The 11718-nt window shown below is 33.7% G+C and overlaps 1 long non-coding RNA gene across 2 annotated transcripts in view; it reads left to right on the top strand.

Annotated features, from left to right (window-relative positions):
* LOC104847602 overlaps positions 1–11718 on the top strand; it is a 66650-nt gene continuing 54932 nt past the window's right edge. For both annotated transcript variants that reach the window (XR_776195.3, XR_776194.2), the window contains exons 1-3: positions 1–35; positions 4080–4144; positions 7831–7894. This is a non-coding gene — a long non-coding RNA (uncharacterized LOC104847602). The remainder of the gene's footprint in view (positions 36–4079; positions 4145–7830; positions 7895–11718) is intronic.

Here is an 11718-nt window from a genome sequence, read left to right on the forward strand (position 1 = left end):
AGCCAGCAGACTGTGGACTGGACCCTCTACAAACTGTGAGCCAAAATAAACTTTTTCTTCTTTAAATTGTGGTTGTGGGGTAATTGTGTCTCAGCAAAGAGAAAATAACTAAGACATCAGGGAATCTTAGAGATAAAATATACATGATTAGCAGAGTTATACATGTTATATTTCCCTCACCTTAAGATGGTCCTAACTAGTGATGAGACAAGCCCCTCCTGGTGATGTCACAAGCTCCCCCAATCCCTAGCCATTACATCACTCAATCCTACCCCAGTACTATAAAAAGCGCTCCCTGTCTCAGCAATATTGTTCTTTCTCCCTTGCTCAGAGACAGCCAACAGATCCTCCCCATAATAAGACTTGTTATGGTCCTGGTCTGGTCTTGGTTTTCAGCTTTTTTTTACCTAACCATAAATATATAGTCCAACTTTGCCACAATTTCCAAGTTGGCCTTGTCTTCATCATTGATAAAATTTCTAGCTTTAAAATTTTTATTAGTCTCCAAATTAATTCCTTTAGTTCTTTACCTACAATCAGGACTCTTTAGTGTAGTCCCTTTGGACACAACTCAAAGCTGCTCCCATGAACCCTGAGTAAGTTTCTTTTAAATATAGTGAAACATCCTGATGAAACTTTCTCAATAATTTTTATTTTAGCACAATTGAATATGTGATTTTTATAATGATGAACACAGCAATCTCTCAGTGCTCTTTCTAAGCTAAAACAAGTGCTTACTCATTTTGCTGAACATTCTACAACACCGTCTCAAACTATATTATAACATGGGTGACTTATAGCTCACTTCAGCTCTATACTCTTTAGTATGACAAGAAAGACTAACAGTTCAATCTTGCCTTCAGCCTTTCTAATATTTCTGTAAATAAAACCACCATACTGCACTCATTTGGAGTTAATTTTCTAGACTCCATCTAAACCAGGCCTTCTCCAAGATCAATAGTAAGAAAACCTTCAGAGTGAGTAGAGGCAGTCAATAGCATCCACTTAATGTTTAAATTCTGTGTATGTATGTAGAACATGCATCTATACATAAGACATTGGTGCACATTACTGAGTAGTTGTTAGGTCTTCTGTGGTGATACAAAAACATTTTTTAGTACTATCCCCTGTCTTAGAATTCAGATAAAAGGAGTTATTTCTGGTTAACCTTTTTTAGTGTGGGGAGATAGCCTCATGAATATTAACTCAGTAGCTAATCATAGGAGGAGTTTCAATTAGATAATGGCCATGGAGACAGACACTTTCATCTTCTGCTATTCTTGACTAGGAGCTCCATTCTAGGGATACATAAACGAGACTATTTTTCCAATCTGTGTTAATATTAATTGTATAACATTCATAACGGTGTCAAATTCTCTCAAGAACGGAAGCTTTCTTTACCACTGTCTTTCTTATGCATGAAACTTACTCCTGGTAGCTAAGCCAAGTTGTATGTGAATATGTCTAATAACTGCAAAAATATTCTACTTAAGGTAGCCTGTTCTGTCTAAAGAGTGTTCTGTTCATCTCATTACATGGAGTCAACATTCCCCTATGAATGTTTCCTTGGTTATGTTGGAGATACAGTATGACAAATATAGATAGATTAGATAGATAGACAGATGGTAATTGTATATTTATTACAAATATTATACATGTATGAGTCAAAACATGCCTTTTCTGATTCTTTTCTCCAGACCAAATCTTTCAAAATACTACATACATGTCTCTAAGTTATTATGTCATTGTCCTCAGAATATGCTCTAAAATTTCTTATCTTTCTCTTAAATTATAATGTCCAGGACTAAACAGATTATAACAAGGGTGGTCTGATCAGTATAGAGCAGTATTATAGCTATCTCAAGTACTTGATTATAAATAAGTACTTTAAAATAAATTACCAATTTATTTACATTCAAAAATTTTATATGTTAATATATGGCTATATTCATGAAGCCCTTCAAAATAAATTTTATTTATTTTTCCACACAACGTTCTTCTTGAATTTTTGTATTCCTAAGCTGAACAAATGCCTGCATGTCTCATCTTTATAAGTCATGGATGATATTAAACATAATAATGCATAATATGTAACAGTGAAATAACTGGTACAGTGTAAGGCTGCTTGATATAGTCTTTTGGTTACTCTATAACCTCTAAGACTTTTAAGTCAGGATATGTCAAGAAGCTTGATAATAAGAATTTCGATTATGATAAGTGTCATATAATCATGAAATATTGGTGGATTTTCACATTTTGTGGGAAAAATCATGAGCTAATCTTCCATGATGTGGAAGGTATGACAGTCCATGAAATGCAACTAAGAAGTCTTAGTTCATATACTCACAGAGCAAACCTGTCAGACTTGCACGGATTTAGTTGATGATGCCATAATGACAATGGATTATTTCTTTGTTCTCTCTTGTGTTACTTCTCTTTCTAGAGCTATTTCTATATTATGTAGAAAATACACAGCTAAGATAGCTATTTAAGATATCACAAAACTGAGAAATAAAGGGTTAATAATTATTTGGTTTAAAACCAAAGAAAAACTAAACCTTATAAATACTTCAGGGACATTAAGGAACAGGTCCCACATCCCAAAATACCAAACTGATACATATGCAAAGTTCAATTTTAATCCATCACCTTGCAAAATTGAGGTTTAGAGATGGACCAAATATATTTATATTTAGTTTGCTCTTGTTGTGTGCTAACTTACTACATTCTGTTGTCCTGGTTTTCATTCTATATTATTTCACTGTCTTACACTTATGGATCAATAACTTTCTAGATCATTTTCTTTTTTACTTGTTTCAAAGTAGTCCTATGCCCTTGTGGGAGGATGGGTGGAGCAGGAAAAGAGAACAAATAAACACATACGAAATACTCAGTAGGGTCGTTAGAGGACTTCAGTAGTCAGCTTATCTCCACTGTTAAGGGTGTCATTCTGTGACCCCAAACAAGTGTTACTCTAGAATATAGATCATCAATATGTATTCAGTCAGACCAATTTGCCTGGTGTGGTGTCTCATAAAAAAAAATCAATCATCTATTTAACTTTATACTTGTAAAATAGGATTTTTGGTTTGACCTAGTTACTAGAACTTTGTAAAACACAGATCATAATGACTTTGTCCCATGTCTTCATAAGAGGCTGAGTTCGCAGTGGTAGATGGTACATGTGGTACATGCTGTTCTCACCTTCTTTGGAAGAGCAGAAAAATCCATATGGGCCGAAACCTACTATTGATTTTTTTCCTTTTCACTGCATATGTTCAGCTTCTGTCTTTTTTTTTTTTTTTACCCCTAACACATCAATGCAAACTCCATTGGTTTAATTAATGTTCTTGGACATAGATTTGTAGTGCTTCCTGTTGTAAGACACTAAGTGTTAGGATATAAAGAAGCATAAGACTATTCTGAGAATGAATTTACCCATCTGAAGAGAGTAGTCTTGGAGACTTCAGATTCACACAATCTGCTTTTCATGGTATGTATGGTACACAGTACGAACACGTTTTTGTCAGAAATAAAGACATTGACAATTTTGTATCTAGAGTAAAACTATATTTAAAATGACAGAGTACATTAATTCTAGTGGACTCTTCTCTTTGGTTTGCCAGATTATTGATTAGTTTTACAATGGTACCAGTTGACCTACACTTAGCACTCTGTAGTAAGCATATGCTTTGAAGTATGGGGTACCCTTAGAGAAGGGTATAAGCAGGAAGAGAAAAAACAGGAAAACATTAAAATTTTATCAATATATTTATAAATGTTGACCTTTTACCTTTTTAAACAAAAAGTACAACTTAGAATAAGGCAAAAATGTAGCAGAGGCTGAAATATGAGCTGTGCGAGCACAAAAAAGGGACAAATTAATTTCAACTAGGAGAAATCCATGTGATTAAAACACTTGTCCTGAGCACTATGCAATAAACTAAAGTAACATCAGGTTGCTTTTCCAGGCTCTACATTGTACCTAAAGTGCTGCTGAGCCAGCCATTTGGATCTGTAGAGGGATGCCCAGAAGTATTCATCTTACTCCTAAAAACACTTTTTTTCTATTTCTGTAGCTACGTCAGAAAAAGACTGGGAGGATGAATGTACTATACGCCATGGCCATTTAATAATGATGAACGTGAGTCTGGGTTGATAGCTTGCATTTTGTGCATTGACAGAGCATGTGCATTCAAAACATCTTCATATCATTTAAAGAATAAGATTTTTTTATTCTCTTATTTTACCTAAATATAACAAATTCTCAGGTCATTCTGGCACTGCTATTGTTTGAATATCTGAATTTCTGAATATTGACTCATCATAGTTTCATTTTGAATGATTAGCTACCATAGCATAAAATTCAATTTTTAAATAATGATAATTAGGAATGTCGCTCAGCGGTAGAGCATGTGCCTAGCATGAATGACATGCAATCTCAAGCACTACAAAATTTAAAGTTATGAAATATAATTTCCTTATAACGTATTCTTTCCCGGTGTGGTAGCACATGCGTATAATCTCAGCATTTGAGAGGCTGACACAGGAGGATCGCCATGAGTTCAAGGCCAGCTTGGGCCACATAGTAAGATTTTGTTTTTGTTTTTTTGCTACCAGGGATTGAACTTGGACCCTTGCACTTGCAAGGAAGGTGGCAGAACCACTGAGCCAAATCCCTCACCCCCATAGTGAGTTTAAGACTGGCCTGAACTATACAGAGAAACTCTGTTTCAACAAAACAAAATCTATGTATATATTCTATGACTGTGACTATTATATTAAAAGTTCCTGTGGCTATGTGGTCTCCTATAGATAAGAGAATTATATTTCTTTTAATTAAAAACATAGCAGTTACCATGTCATAACCTCAATAGTTCTCTTTGCTACCCACATCTTCATATTAAGTGTGGAAAAAAATCTAGGACTGTTTTATAAATGCTGCCTAATATTACCACATTACAATTTCCCAAACAGATTTGTAAGTAACATAATTGTCTTCTATCCTTTTTTCTCTACTTATAAACACTGAAAATAAAACCACTTTATACAACTTTTCACTTGTCAATTTTTACTTTAATGGGGTTTTCTTTGAGCTATGCATGTATTTATCTGTAATTGTGAGACTTCCAATTATCTGACATGTATAATTAAGCTCCATGTTTACAAAGTATAAAAATTTTTGTATCTCAGCCCAGTATATTATAAAATTATAAACTCATTTTTATAGTAACCAGTAGATTACTGCTGTTTTTCTATTTGACTTCTCACTTCTGCAAGGTATATGCCATCCAGATGTAACACACTTTCTCTTTGACTCTATTGTAAAGTTACAGCTATTAAAAGATGAAAACACAAGCAAATATTTCTTATACCAACTATTTTTATATAGTTTAAAATATCTGAATGAAGATCATTATTTAATACAATTTGATTGATTATAACTTCAGAGATATAGGATTCTAAGTAACATGGATATGTGTTTTCATAAGATTTGTTTTCACTGATGGTTCTCTATGCAGTATATTAATATATATGACCTTCAAAGCCAACGGGATAAGTCCCTTAGCCTGAGCCTGGACTGTTAATACTGTCCTTAGACTGTACTTACATACTCCTTAACTATACCAACATGATATACATGAGAAATATAGTAATATTTTAAACAATGACAAGATGATTAAACTTTCTGAGTTAATTTTATTTTTCAAAATGACTAATAATAGAAGACAATCATTTATCTATTGAAAATTAATAAGTATTCTAAGTACTTCATATGTATGAGCTCATTTAATAGTTATAACAATGAGGTAGATACTATTTTTACCACATTCTAGAGATGAGAAGAATGAGCACAATTTAAATATTTTCTCAAAATCACAGAGATTAGATACAAATTGAAACAGTTCAGCTTCAGGAGTAGTCTTTATACTCTACAAAACAAAGAAAATTAGATAAGGAGCTAGATAAAATGGAGGCAGTATACGTGTATATACATACATCTAGTAGTTTCTTTTAGAAGAAAAATACTAGATATAATTTCACAATTTAGTGCCATAATAACAAATTTCATGAAGAAGAATCCCTTTATACCTTCTTTACTCTCTCACACACACACAAAATCAACACATAGTCCTTTTCACCTCTTTCCAATATTATATAATCTCTTGAGCTATGCCATGTTGGTAACTGTTTTATTATGCTGACAGCATTGTGCATCTAAATATTGGAAGAATGGCTTAAAGTTAGAGAGATTTGCACTTCCTGCATCCCCAGATTCATCAGTCTCCAGATTTTACAAAACATATTTACTCCTCTTTGAAACATAATGAATTTCTGCTTTCTTTTTATGATATAAGTAGATACCTATGCTCAACTTCTTTTGAGTGTAAAGGAGCTCCCATGTGATCTTTGATTCTAGGTCAACCTAATTTATAGCTTCAACTGTCTACACACAAATCTTTATAGATACTGTATCATAATTTAATGCTGCCCCAGGGATTATCTACCGCAAATTTATGGACATTAGAGAATGAATGTGAATTAAAATACCCTTAAAATAGTAAAAGGAATCTTTAGGCTCATGAGTAATTTCTTTGATGATGTTTACTTAATTGTTATTTTACTTTACCTGTTCAAGGTATGATGAGCCATCTATCTTTAGAACAATTTAATTTTAGTCTATTTGCATATGTGGAAGATAACTAGAGAAAACAAAACTGCTAGCTGATAATTAGGAGTATACTATTTTACCTGATGTGAAATAAAAAATTAAATTGATTGCATAATCACTTGGAATTTTCCATACATAGGTGAAGCATTAAATTCCAAATATTGAAATGCATATAATGTGATGGTAAACTGGCTTTAGAAAGCCCTGATCTGTAGTGTTTGCCCTTTTTATGGTATAAGTATGCCCATAAGATGATTTTAAGATTCTAGTGGTTTAACAACTGGCTCAAAAAAAAACCTTGAAAATTTATTTATTTTTCCCCCCTTGGATATCTTTTTGTAAATCACTGTATCCGTGATACATATAATTACATTCATCTTAGGTAATTGGTACATGTACATATCACATCTTAATCTTTTTTACTAATCAGCGCTCATATACAGCTGAATGCTTGATTCTGTGGCTTAAGTACTTAGTCCCATTGATGATAAATGCAGTAGATTAATTGCATTAATGGCTGCAATTCTTCACGCCTCATATCTACATCCTATGTCCTATAACCTTTTACTGTTCTCCCAGTGAGTACCTGGACCCAGCCAAATGACTTGCTTTAACAGGTGGGATTTAGATGGTATGGCAGAAACAAAGATGAAAAAGGATCCTTTATATTTTTAATTTTTCTCTTAAACTTCTGCCATTCCTATGAAAACATATCCCCAAAGCAGAGCCAAATGGCCTGTCATTAAAATTAATACCATCTTGAATCAGTAGACAGCCAATCAATCCCAAGATGCTGGCTAGGATTTACCTGACCTACTGCTGAGTTCAGACGTATGAGCAAGACCAGCTAAAGTCAGCCAAGTGTAGCCCAGGTAGGGTAAGCTACACAGCAGTGTGAGGTAAACACATTTTTAAAATTACTATTTATTGAAATTTGAATCAGTGATCTACCTCTTAAAAGTAGCTAGCCCTGAATATTTACTTAACTGCTCTGTGCCCAAGTTTTTTCAGGCTTGACCTTGTACGTGCATGCATGCGTGTGTTTACCCAGTAATGTAGAACAACACAGACCTAGAATCAGACATACTGGAGGAGATTCTAAGATGTACTATTTTAATATTTGAAATCAGTTAGAACTATATATTTTGTACTTACAGCACACATTGTAAGAGCTGTCTACAACAGAACCCTTGGCAACACACATTAGAAATTTATTACATGGTAAGTATTATGTAATAAAACTGTTTTCTTAGGAAAAACAAATGTATTCTAGTGAAAGTAGCTATATTATGTTTTTAATCTTAGCAGAGATCTGGAAGGGGAGCAGAGTGGCCAGGCAAAGTAAAAGCAAGGTTTTTAGGTCAGTATTTAACACCCAGAAAGCAGGCCTATCAGATCGTTATTCTAACAGCCTTCAAGAAGAACCTTAGTTTCACCTTAAAACCCATTTAGTATATGAATTTGAGGTATCTGTGTGCATTGCTACTGGGACATGACATTTTTACCTTCTTATCCAACACATTCATGCAAGTTAGTTGCTCTGCTAGGGGACAAGCGAGAAATTGAGGACTGTTGGTGAACACCTGACTTATGTGTCAGGATAAAGCCTTTTTAGATAACGTGAAAAAATAATCAGAAAGCAAATGAGAAAGAAAAATCTTCAAGGAGATAAAAGGCAATCAAAACCAGTGTCAAGAGGCTCAAAAGGAATAGACTCTGCCACAAAATAGGAAGAATAGAAATCTGGCAGAGTTAATTGTGAATCTGTGTATTCTGTGGATGAGCCAATAACATGAGAGCCTATGTGAAATAACAGGTGTTTACAATCAAGTTAATTCTTGGAGGAAGATGTATCCCACCTATAAATAGTTACTTAATATCGGGCCTGAGAAATTTAATGGTCTTATTTTTAACATTATGGCCTACAAAATCATCCAAACATTTTTTTGTATTACTGGGAAACTCCAGTCAGCTCAGTTTAGCTCACAGAAGCCAGATGCTACATTTTCAGGAGCTTTGGAATCTGCTTGCTAAACATAGCCATTACTAAAAATTGAATTATATAATGTAGAAAATACATGTAAACTGCAAAACAATGCTTAAGTTTAAAATTGTTTTACTGTTAACTATGTTCTTGAGGTTATTTACATCTATTTTATCCACAGGCAGAAAATAATAAATAAGAGAGTGCTGTGTTACCTCTTCCTAATTCTGTGTTCAGTGGCATCAACTTGTGAGCTTGAAATTTACCACAGTGGCAGATCTGTTCCCTAATGCATCTAACCAGCGGTCCCCTGCCCTGTAGCCAGCTGTCCCGCCTTCATCAGCTCAAGCCAACTGCCAATCCTGTACCTGAGCGCGGTTACTTACACTGCCATTCCTAGGACTTCAGACATATATTAAAGCATGACTCCCCCATAAATGGTGTTATTAGAGACTCACATTGCTTTCTAAGGCTTCTCAAGGAACTCAGACAATTAAATCGGGCATTTAATTTTCTATCAAGTTCAGAGAGATACCGTTAGTTTAGAAAAAATTAATCATCAAAGTTCCATTTTTAAAACTGCCTTACACTTTTGCTATTCCTGCACTTAGAAATTTCAGTTTTTCAGCTCTTTAATTTATAAAAATCATTTGTGATTACTAAGCTCATTTCTTCTCAACTGATCTACTTTCTGGTTCATCTATACTTCAACCTCTCTGTGTAAGAGGTCACTCTGAGAAAAGGATAGCTGGAATAAAAAGTCCCTCTGAAAACTGATGTCTAAACTTAGCAAGAGAGAGAGCTTATTAAGGGAGGAAAGAAGGGAGTCACATGGGTGGGTGAGAGAACAGACTCTGATATCATATTGCCAAATTCCAAATTGTAGCTGTGCCCATCACTACTGTGTGACTTTGAACTCGTTACTTAACCTCTCTGTGTCTTAGTTTCCATCCCTATAGCGTGAGGATATTAATTGGGTACATATGTGCTTGTTGTATAACATTTGAGTTAATACATAAAACATGCAGAAAATTCCCCACTATAGAATAGATAATACATATTTGTAGTTATTATTTCTGTATATTAAATGATAAGGGTTTTCTTCTCCAAAACAAAAGACAGGTACTCCAGTCAAGAATATCTAAAGTAGCTCATATACTAACTGCATTGTAAAATTTTGAACTTTGAGGCAGGAGCGTTCCAAAGTACTGTTTCTCAATTTGTAATCATGTACACATTGTGTGAGTTGTTATAGCTGACAAATGAGCACACATAATAAAACAGGATATGTATTCAGTCTGTGTGCATGTACGGCAGCCACATCATTTGTGCAGTGACCTACTTGCATCCTTAATAGAGCTAAGTGACATCCTGTGTGAGCAGGTGGCCACTTGGCTGTAAGTAGACAGAGCCCTTGGGATGACCCACTTGGAATCAGAGTTCAACAAGGGGCATTCGACTTGTCCTTGTGTGCAGTACTAATATTTTAAAATATGGTTAAAAAACTGTGACCCTTTATTTAAGAGTTACAGGTATTGGAGAATTAACTGTATATGATCCCAGTGGAGGTGGCCCTATTTTTTAAAACATCCCTCTATCACCCAGTGACTCTGAAGTAATTATGAGTGAGAATAATTTCATTTGAAGTTTTAGATGTAATGAAAGTTTAAAAAGACTGTATAAAGCAAAGTCCAATTTGGTGGCATTTTATGAAACACTAATGACATTTACCATGTAATGTTTACTTTTTTTCAGGCTAAGAAACTTCCTGGCTGCACCTACGGTCTATTTTTATTCTTCTCTTATTTAGAAATTATAATTATTTTTTTCTTTTATTGAGTTTATTTATTTGTCCATTTTAGGTATACAGTACAGTTACATTCATTATTGAGATCTTGTACCTTTACATGGCAGGTGGTCTTGGTTCTCATTTTTTCCCCTTGTCCCTGCCCTCCCTTCACCCCTTGTAATTATTAATACATCTGGAGTGTTTATAGCTTTCAAACTGGCATGTTCTTAACTCTCAAACATTGTTACTCAAATCACATTATTATCATTGACCAAGTTTAGTTAAAAAAAAAACTAGATCACTTCATTATCATTACTGATTTATCATGATAATTAAAGATTATTCTGATACTGATTTGTGTGCTAATGCTAATAAGTACAATTACCTTAGGTAAGCCATGAATAAGAAAAAATGCAAGCATTTATTTGGGCGCTGGACCTTTAAGTATAAACAATATGACTCACACGTGGATGACTTATGTGACTTAGTTATACAGTTTATATAAAGTCTTTTTCAATGCACTAGGCACTTGACAGAATTAGAGTTAAGAAAATTATTTACTTTTATCTGTCATGGGAAAGTGTGAGTCAATGCATATGATATCAGAGTTTGCTGATTTTCTAGGAACACATATTCTCTGAATAGGCATAATCCTGTCTTTGCTTCTCCCCCACCTCTTTTAACCATCTTTGTGTTCTACACATCTTGATGTTTTACACAGGAAAATGGGGCCTATGGAGAAATCATAAAATTTATGCACTGAAAGATTAACTGAAGGCAGCTGTCATATTCAGACAGAAATGGACCCACACATATTTGGGTAACTGGTTTTAGACAATGATTTAAAAATAATTAGTAGAGAAAGGGTTATTTTGTCAATAAATAAAATCAGAAACTTTGAAATGTATATATAGAGCAAAAAAGGAACATCACTCCATATTTCACACTATATAAAATTGAATAAAAATAAATAAACTTAAATATAAAATCTAAAACTATAAACTTTCTAGAGGAAAACATAAGGGAAAATTTTTGTAATTCCATGTCAGTCAAGATTTCTTCATCATCACAATCCACCACAGTCCATAAAAACTAAGCTTCATAAAAATTAAAAATGTATTTTGAAAAGGTATAGTTAGACCAATAGAAATAAAAGCCATAGACTAGGAGCAAATATTTAAAATGCATATACCCAATAGACAACTTGTATAAAATATAATAAATAACTCTAAAAATATAATAGTAAAGAAGCAAACAATTCCATATATATAT

This window comes from Fukomys damarensis, unplaced genomic scaffold (assembly GCF_012274545.1).
Source record: "Fukomys damarensis isolate Sample0158 unplaced genomic scaffold, DMR_v1.0_HiC HiC_scaffold_20, whole genome shotgun sequence".
Classification (NCBI taxonomy): Eukaryota; Metazoa; Chordata; class Mammalia; order Rodentia; family Bathyergidae; genus Fukomys; species Fukomys damarensis.